The following is an 18,016-nucleotide window of genomic DNA, read 5'->3' as shown; positions in this document are numbered from 1 at the left end:
AGGAGAAGTTCCTGTGCTGATTCATCTGTGCCACTTGCCCCTCTATGAAATACATTTAAAAGATACACATTTAACTAGAAATCTTTGTCGTGGTACTAAATTTGAGGGAAGACATTTGAAGCTGCTGCTCAGTGGTCTTCCTTTGGCAGACTCAACCAAATGCAAGTGAGCTGAGTATTTGTGCCTTTAAAAATGCTAAATAACAGAGACTAAGAGCTGCAGGAGATGATCTGTACTTTCTCTCCACATAATGTTAATGATCTTTACTTTTCAGTGGCTATGCTCAAATTTTTGTGGCTCAAATTGTTGAAAATCTCCTGAGGCCAGGGGAATCGGCCCTGCAAATAAGCCCATAATTTTCCTTTTCCTTTCTTGTTACCTTGTAGTTAATCTATCCTTTTATGATGGTACAATTGCTTGTATCTTTTCTCCTCACAGCTACCTAAAAAACAGTGTATAACATATATTCTGCACATTGCTTATGCATTTCACAACCCGTCCAGAGTGAAACCATCACTAGCCAACGTGGTGCTGCCTGCTCCTGTTAAATCTGAAGGATTACATTAATGGGTCCAGGGGCTCGCCAGAGCAGTGGCCGAGTCCTCGCAGCAGGCTAGCTCCGTGCAAGGAGCTTTCTCCTCCAGTGGCAGCATTTTTGTGCCTTACTCCAGATCAGGCACTCACATGGAAATTGTAGTTTGACATGACACGCCTCATCACTTCAGAGAAAAGAGAAGAGATTGGTTTCCTCCAGCTGGGATAAAATGTTTCCCCACCAGCAGCTTACCAGTTCTGCTGCAGCCAGTGAGGACGCCGTCCTGCACAGCAGTTGAACAGAGAAGTCAGGGCAATTCACTGTCACAGGCAGCAGAGAGATTTGGGATAAAATTGCACAGAGCCCTGCATCTTTAAAGGTGGAATATATATTTATCTTACAATTATGTACAAGTTAGCTTGCTCCAGGCATCCAGATCTGCTATAAAAAATATAAAATGAAAGCTTTTACTTGCAAACTGAGTGTTCAAGCCTGGTGCTGATCCAGGCAGGGAATACCCTGTGCCCCTGCTAACCAAGGCTACGTGAATGGCCTCTGGCCAGGCTACACAGCCTCCTTTAGCTAACCCAAAGACATTTTCCTGCGGTGGCTTATGACATTTCATAGGTTATTTCGTTTCCTATGTTGCAAACGCTTTCTCTGGGCAGAGGACCCCCCAGCTGCAGCAGCCCCAGCAGAGCTGCTTGCAGGTCAGTGCGCTCATCCGTGCCCAGCACAGCTGGGGAAAAGTCACGGAGAAGCCACTGCAGGTCAGTTTCTGTTCTATTGCAACCTCAGCATTTAGTGAACGTTACTGGCAGTTTATAAAATTTCATATTTAGTTAAAACCTTTTGTTTAGAAAAATGTTATAAGGCAAGTCAATCTAGCGTTGTGGCTGGCTGGCAGGTGCACTGGTATTTGCGGTTTTCCCCAGACTCCACCTTTGAGGTGCCCTCTGGCAGATCACACAAAGCTTTTATGTTCTTTTTAGTTTCCTTTTTTCCACATCTAATTGCAGAGGAGCACAGCAGCTAAGATGGCAAGTCCTTGGGCTGCTCTTGGCTCCAAAAGGGGGTCGATAATGCTCTACGTGTGCACAGCATTGCAGGATCAGGCCAGGCATTATTAATTGTCTCTGCCTCTTCTAAGCTGGATAATAGGTAATTGAAACAACTTGCTATAAATGTAATAGAGAATACTAAGAAAGAGATTGATTTTTTTTTTTTTTTTTTTTTTTTTTTTTTCCTGGTAGCTTTGCAGCCAGCTTTCTGAGAGGTGGTGGAAATAGGAATCTGCTTATGCCTCTTGGACTGGGTGAGGGAAATCGGATAAGGCTTCGTGAACTTTATTGTAGCTGGAGATGAAAATTTGAAGCTCAACTGAACTGCAAAATTATAGCAACAACTGTTTGGGAAACTTGGATGTGATACTTTTTCTGTGTGTCTGTTCCCAGTGCCGCTGTGCAGTGGATTTGTACTGTTACATCCTCCGACTTCTTTCTTCTATTGCTCTGATCTTTTTTACAGCACTGTTGAAAGAAAAACAAACACGTTTCAAATGCCGCTTGGAATTCTTCCCAGAAAATGACTAAATCTTCTCAACTGAGAACTCCATCACTAGATAGTTATTGATTCCTGAGCTCTGACATTGAAGGGTATTGGTAAGCCCTGGAGTGACAGCTGGAATATTACGCTGCCTCCGGCCCCTCCAGAGCCGCATCCTTTCATGTGAGCAGCTATCGGAAGCAGCGACTGTTGGTTTCTGTGTTGATAGAAAGAAAAAAAAAGGCAGAAGATCCCACAGCCACCACATTGGTATCAATGGAAATGCGATGAGCAAAATCCATTTTTAAAATGATCGCCTCCTGTACGAGCATCCTTCAGTTTCACCATCTGAGCGAGCTGGCTGGTGTTTGTTCTGGTATCCTCAGGCACAATCTGTGCTACTCCCAAACAGCATTATAATGCAACTGTGTTTTGTGCTCAGGCATCCGAGAAGCTCGTGGCTGAATGTGCTTCATCCTGGGAGAGAAGAAGTCATGTTCAGCTTTGTCTTTTGAGCTCCTTGCCCAACTGGGACTTGTGTGTGTGGTTGCTTGGGCGTGTGGCTGTACCAGCTTCTTAAAGTTCTTAGCTGTTTGGAAAGGATAGTGTAGTCTACTCTGGTAAAGCAAGAAGTTAAAAATAATAATAATAAAAATCAACCTTTGAAAACAGAGGTGTTTCCCATTTATTTTTCTTTATACCCAAATGTCAGTGACTTCAGCTACCAAAACAGCTGAGTGCCATTAAAGCACTGAAGATATCCAAGGGTATCGTTTCCATGGCCCAAAGATGACTGGACTTTAAAATAAATAAATAAAACATAAAAATCTTAGGCATCAAAAAGCTGCTGTTATTCATGACTGAATGCTGCAAGTTGAGTGGCCCAGTATAGTTTATTGAAGGTGGGGAAAACACCTTCTGGTCTTGCATGAAACAGAAAATACCACTGTTACAATTTTTTTTTTTCAATTTAATAAAATGTGGCTTTGATCTGCTTCAAGGTTTGTAATGTTTAGAACAAATCCTGGAGGTGGAAACAGAGAGAAGAGCTGGCAGAGCAGGCTTTAATTTATTGCAAATTCTGTAACAATTATAAAGATATGTAGCCCTGAATACTTAAATATATTCCCAGATACTTATACTTTCAGACTCCAAATGTAAAAATCTTAGCCAAATACATCTTTGAAGTCATTAAATTAGCTACTGCTGCGATGTTATGTATTCATGCGCTTTTTCTCAATTATATGTGCTTTAGAGAATTTATCCTGTATTTTTCATCTGAGATATATTTGCAGTTACAAAACTGATGCCTGTATCTGTTATTTGCTGTGCTCCCTGATTTTATAATTTCTTCAGCACGTTCACAATTTGTGTTCCAGCATGTTGGGAAGGAGACTGATGTACTGTGCTGCTACCCAGCGTGTAACGGGCACTTACCAGTAAATGTGAAAGCCTTGCAAATATCTTGAGAGCTTTTCTCTAAGTGAAGGAAAGGGAAGGATTAGATTCTCTGTCACATACTTTAATAAGAGTATAGATGCTCCTCCTTGAAATCCTTTCTCTGATGCTGTGATCATTCATTACAGTCTTTTGTTTTTACAGGCATTGTCCAGACAGCAGGAAACAATTTTGCCTTTCTTCCTGCTATGAGGCTCAGTACCATGCTGGAATACTTGAAATAAATTGTTGGCATTAAAATGTTGTTGTGCATTTCTTACCCTGCGTTTCTTTAGCTCGAAGCCAAGAGGACACCGGAGAACAGCAAAGGGCCTGTGAGTGCTCACGGGGACGTTTTCAGCCCTGCCACAAGGACAGGGTTGGCACAGGGGAAGGAGAGGTGTGGGTATCGGGTCCTGCAGGAGGTCTGGCGGCTCCTTGGGCAGGTTGGGAGGGAGGACAGGATGGTTGCCAAAGAGATGACATTGCTGGGAGCGTGTCTGATCCGTGATGGAAAGAGAGGACAAGACAGATGACCAGTGGGCCGTGAGCTGGACAAAGAAAGGCCGCTGCTGGAGCTCTGTCAGGATACACATGCAAACAGCTATGGGTCGTTACCTTATTTTTGCTTCAGCTTTTCAGTTTTCTAATTTCTTGATTTTTTATTTTTCCTTTTTTATGATAAAGCAAGCATGCTCTGTCAACATAGCTAAATTCTGCCGTAACAGCCTCGCTTTTCATGCTCTGCCCTTTTTACAACAGCATAAACTCTCTTCTGGCCCTGTCTGGAGAGCACTGACAACAGGTTTAAAGGGGCTTCTTTCTTCAGATTGCCAGATCCTGGACTTTTTGCAGTCTCATCCTAGTTTTCTGGATAAAGCACTGCATCAGAGAACATATGTTTGTTGTTTTTTTTTTCTTTTTTCACACTAGCCAGCAACAGAAGCCTGAGGCTTACTGGCTGCTATCTGCCTGCAGCTTGTTAGTGTACCCTGAAGACATCAGCCCCTTAAAAAGGGGTTGGAAGTGTCCTGGGTACAGGCGGTGCTAGAGCAAGAGTGACTGTGTGAGCCCCTGAGGGCTGTGCCCGTGGCCTCCTGCTCCCTCAGCCCTCGGGGACATCGTGTGCGAGCTGTGCCCTGTGCTGCAATGACACGGGGCTTGTATGCAGTGTACAGGCCACCCAAGCTTCTTTCACAGCTTTTTTTCATGTTTGTACTATTTCTTTAGATATTCCCATTGCCTACAGCAAATCTCTTTTCCCCAAGTAATGTATTAATAACTATCATGTGCATTGTCTTTGTTTCTTTTTTGTACAACTTCGGCTTCATATTAATTTTTGAACCACAATAAAATAGGACTTTTAATCTTTGCACTAATACAGAGTGGTAATTTTATCCAATATTTATAGTAATCCCATTTATTTTTTTGCTTGGATGTAAGCAGCCATTCAAATTTGTATACAATTTCTTGTAAATAGTTACTCGCAAGAAAATTGCTGACTTGAAGTCACTTGATCTACAAACATATTCATTGAAATCAAACACCTTCCTGGTATTGTGCCCACTCGTGCCTCCATTTCTGTTGAAAAAATTTAGTATTGTAGTAAATTACTGCCTCCCAGTCAACGTGATGCCACAGGGATGTTGTTATGATACAATTAAGTTTTCTGCAGAAGACAGAAATATTCACAGGTGCCACAATATTTTGGTCTGACAGCCTTTTGCCACAGTCCCTGGTTGTCTGCCATCCTTTGGTGCTCTTCAAGTCAACACGGTGCACACGGACATGGGTTTTTGAGAGTCACATGTGGGCAAGTCACAGAATCATAAAGGCTGGAAGAGACCTCCTGGAGGAGAGGTTTCTTCCACAGGAAGATTTCCTCAGTTTCGGGATGAGGTATCCTAGGGACTGGAGACAAAAGAAGGCAAGATGTGAATTTAGGCTCCTTGATTCTCTCCTTTCTTTCATCAATCCCCTCCTCCTTGCCCTACTTTTCAGCCTGATGTTTCTATTCCGGGTTTCACCGCCTTGACTCCTGCAGCCCAGGCTGTGCAGGGGTTTTCTGGAGGGGCAAATGGGTACGAAGGGCCCCAAAAAGGTGCTCCCACCCCACTGGTGGCCACCCCATGCCCTGTTAGTGACAGGGAGAGGCTGGCGGTGGGGACCTGCGTCTGCAGCCCGGAGGATGCTCAGGTCCCCTTGAGCCATACCCCAGCAGAGCCCTGGGGAAAGGTGGTCAGGGGCCAAACCCCGGCTGGAGGCGAGCACCCAGCCGTGCCCGCAGCCCTTGCAGGGAGGAGGGAGATGCTCAGAGATGCTCGGAGATGCTCGGGCAGCAGGGCCGACCCGCTGGGCGCCGGCATCCCTTGGCAGGCAGGGGGGGGACCCCACGAAGCCCCCTTGGGGGGTTGCGGGATGGGGGCTGGATGGGGGCTCCCCCGGTCCCCCAGGAACCAGCCGGGGCTGGGGCGAGGCTCGGAGCCCCCCCGGGCGGCCGATGCGGGCCGTGGCCGCCAGGCGGCTCCGCGGCCGCTCGGTGCCGAGGGGAGGAGGAGGAGGAGGTGGAGGAGGAGGAGGAGGAGGAAAAAAATTTCCTGCCTGGCTGCCGCCGCCTCGGGCCGGAGAGCGCCAGGGCGGCCCAACCGAGCCGCCGCCGCGGCGGCGGGGGGCGAGAGAGAGCCCGAGGGTGAGCGGGGCCGGGGGGGGCGAGGGGTTGGGGGGGGAAATCAGGGACCGGGGAGCAAGGAGCAGGGACCGGGGAGCCGGGAGGATGGAGCCCGGAGCCCCCCTCGGCTGTGGGGCAGCGCGCTGGGGGTCCCCATCCCCGCTGCGCTCTCCCCACGCGTGTCCGCGGGGGGCTCGGGGCCGGGCCGGGGGGGTCGGGGCTGGGTGCTGGGGATGTGCGGGCCCCCCCCCCCCCCCGCACGGGGTCCGTGCTCTCCGCCCGAGAAGTTTGTGGGTGCAGCCCGCGGGGAGGGCTCGCACGGGGCTGGGATGGCAATGATCCTGGAGCGCTGCCCCAAAGCGGGGGGGTTTTGCGGCTTCTCCTCCCCTGCTCGTGGTTTTTCTCCTGCTCGTGGTTTTGCTTCACACGCTCGGAAAACGCAGCTGAGCCTCCAAGGGAGCAAGGCAAGGGCAACTCTCAGCTGGCTCCCCTAAGGAGCCGGTGTCGAGCTTGTGCCCTGCGGGTGGTGGAAAGGGTCGGTGGGTGCCTGCTGTGAACCCGACCGGCGGTGTGTAATGAGAAGAGGGGAGCCCTGAGTGCCATTTTCCTGAGGTCCCTCTCCTTCTGCCTATTTCGGAGGAGTTGGGTGCTGTGCGTGATGCTGCGGGGCTGCTGAACCGCTGCCTGCCTCTGATCCGCGCGGTGTCGGGGCTGGCAGCTTGGGAGGAATGACATTGCTCACCCCGCTTCCTTCCCCGAGGTGTTACAAGCTCCGTGAGAAAACTTGGGAAGGAGACAGAGAGGGACTGAGAAATGAGGAATGTTACAAATTGGGAAATACCGTACCTTGGGAAATCCTGCTGTTTGCACGGCGATATTCTGTGCGTTAGGGGACTGTACAAATGAACACAGGGATTAACTTTTGGTGGCAATTCATGGCATTCAGGTGGAAACTGGCGATGTCATTTTGCAGGGACCTTTCTGTGGGTACATGGGAGCTCTCCTGGCCCGGGGGCGTGTTAGTTTCCCAGTTTGTTCCTGGTCCTGGCCCTGATGCTGCCAGGGTGATGATTTGGAGCCAGGGCTGGCTCCTGTGCCCTACTGGGCAGGCGGGGAGTGGGCGAGCACAGGTAGCTCTGTGCACGGGTGAGCAGAGGGAGCTGAGCTCAAGGCACTTGATTGCTCAAGTGACCAAATCAATTATTGTAGAAATGTGGGAGAAGGCAGAGAAAATGATGGGAGAAACAAAAGGACATGGGCGTAGTCTGCGATTCCTTTAATTTGCTTTGTCTTTGCTTACAAATTAAAGAGTTGTGCAGGCGCTGTGCTCTGTCGCACCAGCCGTCCTCGTTGGCTGTGTTTAAGTAACATATGCTGTGTTCCTAAACGTATTTAATGTATTTTTCCAGGTAAAAAACAAACACTGAAAGCTTCCTATGCCCCAGACACCTTTAATAAAACCATATACCTCAGTCAGTGTGACTGTGATGTGTGGACTGCAGTAATTTATCCTGAGCCTGTGAAGTGCAGGTGTGATGCTGACAATTTTAGCACATTTGGGTCCTTGTTTGCTTTTGTATCTTGTTTCTTTTCCTCCTTTTCACTTCATACATTTATGCTTATCTGTGTGCTTTCTGTCTGTCTAGAGTTCCCATCTTGAACCCCAGCTTTCCTTGGCTCTCTTTTTCTGCCCCTGCCCCCTGTTGCCTTCCTGGGTCTTGTTTTAGGCAGTCCACTGATGGTGTCAGAAATGCACCGGGTGGCCCGAAATGGCCTGATATGGCCATGAGCTGGGCGGCCCTGGTCTGGGCACTTGGCATAACACCTTCCTCCTGCGCTGTCACATGTGGGTGTCCAGCAGGATCCCTGAGCAGATCACTTGTACTACAGCAAGGAATAAAAACAAGCCGAGGCAAGTGCTGTAAGGTGTGCACGATGCCAAACGTTGTGTATAAATGAAAAGCAACCTTCAGCGTTTGCCATACCGGGCTGCGGTTCTGCAGGAGCTGTTCAGCTGTGCAGAGTCTGAGGATTACGTTTGTATCTCCTCTGAGTGTGTCATTTTGTAAATACAATGCTGTATTTCAAGCCGTTTCCAAAATAATCTTCAGCATGGATTTGTGGTAGGGCTTAACACCAGCGAGAGCCCGTGTCTGGAAGTTGTAGCAGCTCACTTATCTTCATTTGTGGCTCGGTGGAAAAGCCGTGTCATTATGTAGCAGCACCAAGCTGGATGGCTCTGTCTGAAGTACCACGAAAACTTCTCAGTGCAAGCAGTTTCCAAAAAGCCATGTTTTGCCAGAAGGTGCTGATCCACCCACATCAGGAGGTCATCAGGGAGGGGACAGATCGGGCTGTGTTGCTGCCTGGGGAGCGGGGGAACCCGGCAGCCCCAGCAGGGCACCAAGCCCTCAGAGGGTGATGCTGATGAGCAAGGAGGGGAGACTGCTCAGCGTGCTGGTACATGTGTGAGTTTATTGAAAAGCAGCTCCTGGAAAGGACTCTTGGGAGCTCTGTCAGGGTTATCAAGAGCGACGTGTTTGAGGCAGACGGGGAGATGCGTGAGGAACTGCTGCCTGCTTAAAATGGAAGGCCGGCTGTCCAGCGGTGTGTCTGATTTCTGAGGTAAACATGTGGTTTAGCCAGATCCTGGGCTGTCAGGCTGCCTTTTAGGGAAATACTCGTTTGCAAACAGCTGCATGAACAGTGCAGCGAGAACAGCCCCGAGAGCAGGGGGCGCGGGCTGGGGGCTCAACCCCTGTTCACTCCCCACACACACAGCTCGGAGGCGGCTCCCAGGCCGTGGGGCTTTTTGGTGCTGGTTTCAATACAATATAAGGAAAACAGAGGCTCCCGTAACCTAAAATACACTGTGGTTTCCCTCAATCAAGAGCGCCGTACATTGAACGGATGCGTTATTGAGGAGTTGTGAATCGCGCCTTCGCTGCGGAGCTGAGTGCGTGGTCGCCTGCGTGCACTGCTCGTCTTGTGGGGTGCGAGCAGTCTGGGAGAGGGATTCAGACACTGCCAGAGCTGATGTGATGCAGCAGAATTCAGGCTGAATGAAAAGTGGCTGGAGCCACCGGGCTGCTACATGCAGGCTTTCTGCAGCTCTCCTCGTGGAAATCTTCTATTTTTCCTCATTGCCTGTGCCCTTCTGCGCAACGTTTTATCCAGGTGTAGTCTGTCCTGGCTAAAATAAGTATTCTATAGTCCCAAATTCTATAAGTATAAGGGTTGTATTAAAAAAAAAAAATAATGTTCCTATTTATTCCAAACTTTTTGCTGACATGTAGATGTCTTAAACAAGACAGTCTGGGAGAATTGTGTGATTCAGAGCTGCAGTGAGATGCTGGTAAGGCAGAGATTAGGAGAAACCCTGCACCAGCAATTTATTGAAGTATTTGTACAGGATTTATTTTTTTCTGAGTAACTCACAGTATGGAACCTATTTTTAAGGTATGTCTTATAGTGTTGTGTTTTTAATTCAGTCGGCTTTCGGCAGGTGTAATGATTCCATCAGTTAATCCTCTCACCTGCCAAAATGTACCGGGTTGTCTGCAGAGGGTGCCTGTGGGAGAGGGCAGAATGGATGGGAGATTTCCTTGCTGATAAGCAAGGCTGATACCTCGCACTGGATTTTGAATTGCAGCGTGCTCAGATTTCTCTTTCACAGCGAGCCAGCCAGCGGATCACCTGCAGTGGGACAGCTCCCTGAGCACAAGTGCAGTTAAAGGCTGTTTTTTCTACTGTTATGCTCTTCCACAGCAGGGCCAGCCAGGTGGCCTCGCCAGGTGAGGTGCTGCAGGAGAGCCTGGGTGCCTGCTGCGTGTCCCTGGGTGCTGCGCTTTTTCCAGATTGTGGGGAGTGAGCTGAAAACCAGTCTTTTAGCTTCTCAGCCCGCTGAGTACATCTGCTGACAGTCTGAGGGATACAGCAATGCCCTAAAAATGCCCTTCTGCCTTTGACTCCTATTGCCTCACTGCTGAAACGGCAAAGTAAAAGGATCTGGGCACAGAGATCTAGGGCAACAGTCCTGTCTGTTATCAAGGGTGTAATCTGGCCAAGAGAAGAAACAAAAGTGGAAATAAATTTATTGGGGTTGGTTATTGCTTGCAGTGGCATTTTATTGTTACAGGAACTCATGGCATGACTCAGCTGTGGATTTCTCTGTCCCTTTTAATCTCAGTTGTAAAGAGAGTTCAGGCCTTAAAACTTTGATTATCATAGATCTCCATTTTTTCGACTGTAAAGTGATAATCGTCAGTAAGAATAAGGGATCTGAACAGGTAGAAACAAAAGTGTAAATTAGGTGGAGGTGAGGTGAGATGCAAACTATAAAATGAGTGATGTGTGGCTGTGCAGGAGATGGGTGCCTCGTGACCAAATGCCTAGGGGAACCTGCACCCACTGCACCGCTGAGCACCGCACACCTACACGGGTACAGCTACGTCAGGAATCACCGGGAAGGATGCAGTCTGGGCAAAGCTTTGGATAAACAGCAGTATGAATTTTTAGGTAAAAGCAAATAAGAGAAATTGCAGAAGGTTCACAATGGAAGTTAGTAAAACTTGTGATACCCGTGTTGGTTAAGATAAGCAGAACACTTAGGTAAATTGGAGGACAAACTTCTCTGCCTAAACCACAGTTAGATGACTGAAGAGGTTTCCTCCCAACCTCTAGGTTTGGTTGCTCTAGGAAGGATTAGAAGATAATTTAGAAAGAAATATGCAACTATCTATTCATGATAATCTCAGTGCTCTGATACAAGCGAGTTTCCTGTTTTCTGATGGTTGGGTTTTAATTTAGTTGTAGCTCTTGAGTTTTCTTCCTTTTCAGTAAAATTGCCATCTCTTTCATCTGATGTAGCGATTAAAGAAAGCTTGAGTAAAACGGAAAGCTGCTGCAGTTCATGGCAGTGCCCCTTGCAATGCACTAACCCAAGACCAGCCCAGTGTTATCTGCCAGAATAATCAGACTGAGATGAGTTGTGGGAGCATGAGGCTCCTAAGTGTCACTCACTCTCCCGTGGATGTGCTGTAATGTGCATTGCACCAAGGACAGAATTTTGGTCGGGTTGTACAGGGCTTCTACTTTCAGGGCCTGAGGTCCTGCAACCTGAAGGTCACAGCACCCCGTGGTCTGCTGCTATCTTGTTTAGGTGGTCCTGGCATGGGGCTGCGCTCCGTGACCTTCCTGCTGTATCTGCAGGATCTGTTGTAGAATCCAGATCTTAGGTTTTATAATCCATTTTTGAATCATAGAATCATTCAAGTTGGAAAAGACCTCCAAGATCATCCAGTCCAACCTTTAACCTAGCCCTGCCAGGTTCACCATTAAACCATGCCACTTATCTTGTCACTTGCTCGCAGAATTTGCCACCTCCCTTGCTGCTTTTAACGAAAATGTTGATCAGAAATCAAGGATGAGGGTTTGACCAGTGACAGAAAGACCTTGTGATCAACACTGGAAGCCAACTGTGAGAACTTGTGGTTGAAGACCGTCAACTACTTGCAAATATTTCCTTACTAAGAGCTGTCATTATTTGCCTCCAGCGCAGTCCTCATTTTCTTAGAAGGCCAATTCTCTTTTCAACCAACTTTTCTGGCTTTTAACTTATTTTTGGCACAGTGTGGCAGTTCAGAAGCATGTCTGCGTGTGAACTCCACCAAGAATTTACTGTAACTTATGAGGACATTATTTTTGTAACATGACTTATTTTGTAACCTGCCTAACTCTAGTACTGGGTCTGCTGCCACTTCCTAGTATGCTTCAGCTGCACTTTTTAAGCCTTTTTAATTTTTAAACTTTTTAAACTTACAGTGCTGTAAAGCTTTGTTAGGAGTTTGAATCTGCCAAGTTGTACCCAAATTACTGTTTTTCTTAAAAGATCTTAGTGCTCCACATGCTTGTTTCTTCCTGTGTAGCTGTTTTCATAACAGAGTTCCAAACTAATAGCAGAATTTAATAAACAAACAAGCAAAGTAACAAAACCTGTCTTTATCCAAAACAAATCAATGCATTAACCCTTCCTTCACCTCATGTACTGTTTCTCTTAGTAAATTACATTTTCATTGTGTCATTTCTCCTTTAATCTTATCCTCTTTGCTGCTTGTCCTTTGATCATTATTTGTCTTTGCCTTAGTTTCTGCTGTTGTCTGTTGTCTATTGCTTGAGCTACAGCATGGTGCTTTTCCCGAGTACTGGAGTATTGATTCAAACAAGCAATGACCACTGCTTGTATCCTGTGTTCTGAGGGATTGGATGTCTCAGACGCTTTCTGAGTTATTTAATTTAGATCTGTATTTCATGGGCGTATTTAATTACATTGCACAATGTCTCTTAAAAATTGGAAAAAAAAAATGTTGAAAAACTGAATATCTGCCGCGTTCCATCCTGCTGATCTTGTACAACTGGGCAAAGTTTGCAATTTGCTACCGAGAGCTAGATGATGGTTAAACAGCTTTCAGAATGCAGAAGAAAAGCCTTTGTATAACCAAGTGAAAATGATATACACTTTTCCTGTTAAATATAGGGATCAGTTTAAATGGATCCACATTATCATTTTGTTTGCAGTTGTCAAAAGCTCATTAATTTGAAGTTAAACTACCTAGCTTGCTGCTTCAAATTGCTTTTAAATTACATGTGTGCTGATTGGTCTTGAAAAGCTAATTTAAAACCCCAGCTGTGGGCACATTTCAAGGCCACGGGTACAACACTTTGTTCCAGTCTGGTTTTCACAGGCTAAGCTGTCCCCTGTGGCACCTCCCTGGTTCCCAGCAGAACCTTTGGGAGAGGGACTTGTGGTGACTTCAGTATTTCTGGGAAGGCAGGAAGAGGAGGAAAAGGTGGAAACGGGGACCTGTATTCAAATAGCGACCTATTTGCATTAGTTAGTTTAAACTGTTAAAAACAAATGTACGACGATGTGGTGTTGAGATAATTGGGGCTGTCATATCAGATGATTATTTCCAAGGAGAGACACTCCTAGTCTGCTGCAAGCCCCTCTCTGTTTAACACAGGCCCCTGGCTGCAAATACAGAGCGATGCACAGGAAAGCTCTGAACAGTCACATCCTTCACTTTTTTTCTTTCTGAATGTTTTTAACTAACAAAATGGCAAAGTAATTTAAGTTCCATGCATGTAACTTGGGAGTATAAGTTGCAATTTGTTTTGAAAAAGGTTGAAAACTGCTGCATTGGATCAAACTATTTGCCCCTGAAATTGAGCCTCATTTACCAAGATCTTCAGAGGAAGAAACTTACATAATTTCCTTTAAAAATCACTGAACCCTCAACACTTTATCTGTAAATGCTGTTTTACATTTCTAAAGGCCCTTGGTTAGCAGTTCTTTATTTGAAATGAAAGCTTAATGCCTTCCAGAAGAAATTACACATTTTGTCTAGAATTACTTCTGTGTGCAAATAAAATCTTCAAGCTTAGTCCTGATAGCGTGCTGCTGCTGTTTGCCCTGCCAGTGGGTCTACATCCTGCTTTTTCCTCTGGCAATGTCACATTTAAATGGAAGAGATTTTAGCAGGTTAATCATGCACTTTTCGATTTTGGTGGGTTTTTGTGTTTCTTTCCTTTATTCCGTCTTTATCTACCAGTCTCTTTCACATCACAGTATCTGCAGGAGAGAGGTTTTTTCCCCAATTACTCCAAACCCTTCTGTGTTTTTGTTTGTTTTTAGTGATCCTACAGGCAGGGAGGTGCAAGGAGACGACTCACATTGTTGTCACACTGCTGTGCAATGTGTCTGTGTCACTGCTAAAGGAATCGGAGAGTCTTGCGTGCACCACCAGCATCTCTGGGAGCTGTTTCACTTTCTGGATGATATTTAGCTGCTGCTATTTTCATAGCTTTTGTGGTCACTGGGGGGGTACCTTCTGTTCCTCTTTGGGGACCGTGTAAAAGAACTGAGATGTGGGGAGGGCTCAGGGGGAGCAGTGCAGGGTTGCTGAGAGGTGCTGCTGTCTTCAGCCACCACCACAGCACTGATGTTTTCCGCGGTGGACGCTTTAGGATGCTGGCGGAGCTCAAGATAGATTTTAAGAATGCTTTTGCTGTACTTGTATTCAAATTGGACTTAAAGGTAGCTGGTGATGAAATGCTGAAAGGAGAGAGAAGATTATATTAGAAAATTCCCTCTGGTGGGAGGGCTGTAATTTATTTTTTTTTTTTTATCGGATAATTTATCCTGCTTGCAAAATGAGATCAAGGGCAGGCAGTGCTTGCTCATCTAGAAATAGATTAGCAAGAAGGAAACCCTTCTGGCTTTTGAGGTGCATTTACTTACCTTAACCACTGTGGCAAGGTAAGAGCCTGAATCGCCTCGGTGATTTTGGAGATGAAACTCATGTCGGGGTACTTGGCAGGTGGATGAGGAGGAACCCACTGCTCCCGTCCTGTCCGGCTGTGCTCTGCTGCGCCCTGTCCTCTCTTGAGCCCAACTGCTCTGCCCCTATAAGCAATATAATGTCGTTAGGGGCCAGAGCATCCCCAGCTTTGTCCCAGCTGCCCTGAGGAGCAGGGCTGTGGCTGGGTGCCATGCAGTGACACTGCTGTCACTGGAGGCTGGAGGCAGAACCGCTGCTGGAGCGTGGGAAAGGAAGGGGCTGGCCTGCAGGGCTGCACAGCATGCCTCTGGTGAGGGGGGGAGAAGGCAGTGTTTTATTAGGTTTTAGGCTAGAAGCCTACTCACAGCTGTGTACCAGTTTTCAGAGGTGTATGCAAAGCTTTTTTTGCCTTGATACCTACTTTTAAATCTGTTTCCAAGTCCTAAGTTTAATGGCTTCTGTGGAACATTGTCTCCTTGTCCAACACCTCCAGACTCCCCTGCTCTGCGTAATGTTCTGGTGCATATCCCTGTAGCTCTCCAGCAATGCTTTGGGCAGCTCTTAACCTCTTCGCTGGCGATGTTCCTGCCCAGAGGTCGGCTGGAAGGTTGGATTTGTTTGTTCTTACAGCTCAGCACACAGCAATGGTGGTGCTGCTGGTGGGGCTCTCCTGCGGAGCTGTGCCATGCCCCGTCCTGCTGCCCTCCACCCTGCTGCATCTCAGCTTGTGCAGCTTGTATTTAACATCCTCATCGCTCAGTGGATCCACTAGGCTTGGCTTTTTTTTTTTATTATTATTTTTTTTAACTAAGCTGCTTGCAAAATATTTTTTCTGAAGCTGTCAGTGACTCAGACGCATGATGGTTATTTCCCCTAAAATGTGTACACCCTGCCTGGAAGTGAATAAGTGAGTAGCTGCACCTCATCTGCATTCCTGGGCTTGTGCATTTGTTGATAAACCCTGTAACAGCTGTCCACAGAAGACAGCCCTGTGATTGTGTGGCTGATAAGGGGAGCGCGGTCACTGTCACAGACAGGGTAAGGGCGTGACATGGCTCAAGTGGTTTTCAAGTACCTGGGCTGCATTACAGAAACCAGCAGAGCCTCCTCGCTTGCTGTTCTCTGGAGGTGTGCATTAATATGGCCAAGAAAAAGGGGCTGGTAATTCAAGAACAGTGGGCAGGCAGACTGGCATCATGTGGTAATAGTTATGTTAGGAAATGTTCTTGTAGGACCACTTCGAGAACATTCCTTTTATAAAAGTAAACTTAGGAACATTGTTTTTACTATATTTTGTTCTTAAAAACAAAACAAAACAAAAAAACGCCTACAAGGCTTGTCCTGCCAAGAATGACAAGCCTGTTTTATGATGCTTCTTGCCTTAATGATTAAGTTCATCTGCTATCCTTTTAAATGGAGAACACATTGAAATTTGGTGGAGAAGTGCTGAATTAAAAGGTTTCACACCCATGCAGTTGGAGCTCAGGCTGGAGCAAGGATATTGTTCCTCGGTGTGTCTGTACACACACTGCTCTCTGTTACATGTATAAGAAATGTGTGTTCGCACTGACTGTGCTCTGAGGGCACTGCTTTTGCCATGATCAGGATGGAAACCATTTGCGAATGCTGCATAATTGAAGCCCCCAGGAAGCCAGATATATTGCTATTTTAGTATTACTGGAATTTTAAAAGCTTGTATTTTCCAGTTTATAAACTTTGGTATGTGCACCACCCAGCACTAAACCCACAAACTAGCAAGCTGCCTGCCTTAAACTCTCCCTTCAGTCTTTGAAGAGGCTTTTCTTTGAGGCAGCTCGGGCACCTGCAGCAGGCTCCTGCCCAGTCCCTGACTGATGGAGGAAGCTTGGGGAGATTAACTGCTCAAGTCTGAATGTTGGGTAATGTCCATTTCATATGTGTCTGCGCATTTGTAATGATTTTCTTTTCCTTACAGCTAAAAGTAATTCAAATGGAGTGTTGTTTTCTTTTTAATTATTATTATTTTTATTTTTTCCCCAGCCATAGGACAGCAAGTAGTGTCCCTGGGAAATTGCTGCTTCCTTCGCCAATAGTTCATAAGACGTGTATAAAGACCTATACTGCTAGACCAGTATCAGACTAACAGTTTCAGTAAAAAATAGCTGGAAAAAAAAAAAAAGTTGCAGCAAAAGTGATTACTAATGGACTTTCCTGTTTCAGCGTTGAGTATGAAAAATCTGAATACCTTGCAAATGTATCTTTATGTGCATAACAGACTTGATGTGAAGAAGATTTTTATGGCAAAATCAAACATCATATTTTTAATCTATTTTTTCTAATGAGTTGAATCTAGGCATGTTGTAGCTTTCACAAAGGTAAGCACATTTTCTGATTGCATTTCGTTTTGGGATGCTCCATGGCTGTGGCAGTTGCAGTATTTCAGGTTGCTTAGGGATTCAAGTGAACGCGAGAACGAAGCAAAAAAAGCTGACTGTAAAAAATAAAAAATAAAAAAAATCCAAAACCTATTCTATTTATTTGAGTTTTTGTTTTTTTTTAGCAGAGGTGATAAAAGCACATCTGCTGCTGTGTGGTAGGCTGGTGCTCAACCCTAATGTGAGGAACCACAAAACCCCGTTGTTTTGAGCGCTGTGCTGGCGCTGGAGCTTCCCCGTCACGCAGTGCCTAACACTGGAGCTATTCATGCCGGCTGATTCAAGGGGCTGACAGCAATCTTTATCTGGGCATAGAAACTCGAATTTTCCTCTGGGACAGAACAAAGCTTGAGAAAAATAACTGCGCTCAGCAACAATTTGTTTCATCCTGCCAACAGCGAGGCAGGGGTGTAGGGAAGTCCCTGCAGGTGACAGCAGCTCTTCTCTGCCCGGGCTTTATGGCCGTGCTTTGCCCTTCCTCACAAGTGAGTTGTGTTTTTTTGTTATTGTTTTTATGTTGTTGGGTTTTTTTAAACTAGTATTTTTTTAAAGACTCACTACGTTGGGAGTCTTGGACATAATGCTTTCTATACAAATCCCTCCTAGCACTTGTCTGTTTTCCTAATACTGTACTGATTATATGTGCATTGATGTATTGTATCTAAGAAATGCAGTTTCAAAATATTATTGTGATTCAAAACAGAAGGAAAGGGGAACTTTTTGGCCAGTTTCAGTGTATAAAATCAATAGTTAGATTACAATATGTACAAATTGCAAGAAATGCTGCAATTTTTGAGAACTGATGGCATGCTAGGGTTTGCTGCTCAGGGACTTGCAGCAGTTGGACAGCAGCCAATACATTATCAGAATCTATTAAATATTTTTGTAAATTTTCAGAAAGGAAACAAATCTTTAACTAGATATTTAAGAACTCCTCTGGAAACCTTTAAAGACCAACAGGTTCTTCTTCCTTTATGGTTTCCTAGCTTTTTAGGTCTCCCTGGAAACATACAAATGCTTGCATCACATATCTATTTTTTGATCAGTTTTTAAATACTACAACTCTTTTAATTGCAAC

General features: G+C 45.9%; 1 protein-coding gene across 2 annotated transcripts in view; it reads left to right on the top strand.

The window, feature by feature from the left end:
• The first annotated feature begins 6,153 nt into the window (after positions 1-6,153).
• PTPRE (protein tyrosine phosphatase receptor type E) overlaps positions 6,154-18,016 on the top strand; it is a 94,865-nt gene continuing 83,002 nt past the window's right edge. Inside the window, exon 1 of one of the 2 annotated variants that reach the window (XM_082764554.1) lies at positions 6,154-6,206. The gene's annotated coding sequence lies outside the window, so the exon portion shown is untranslated. The remainder of the gene's footprint in view (positions 6,207-18,016) is intronic. The other variant, XM_082764555.1, reaches the window with a different exon arrangement.

The sequence above is a fragment of the Aythya marila genome (assembly GCF_965140915.1).
Source record: "Aythya marila genome assembly, chromosome: 7".
Lineage (NCBI taxonomy): Eukaryota > Metazoa > Chordata > Aves > Anseriformes > Anatidae > Aythya > Aythya marila.
Note: the sequence above shows the minus strand (reverse complement) of the source record. Positions and strands in the feature narration are given on the sequence as shown.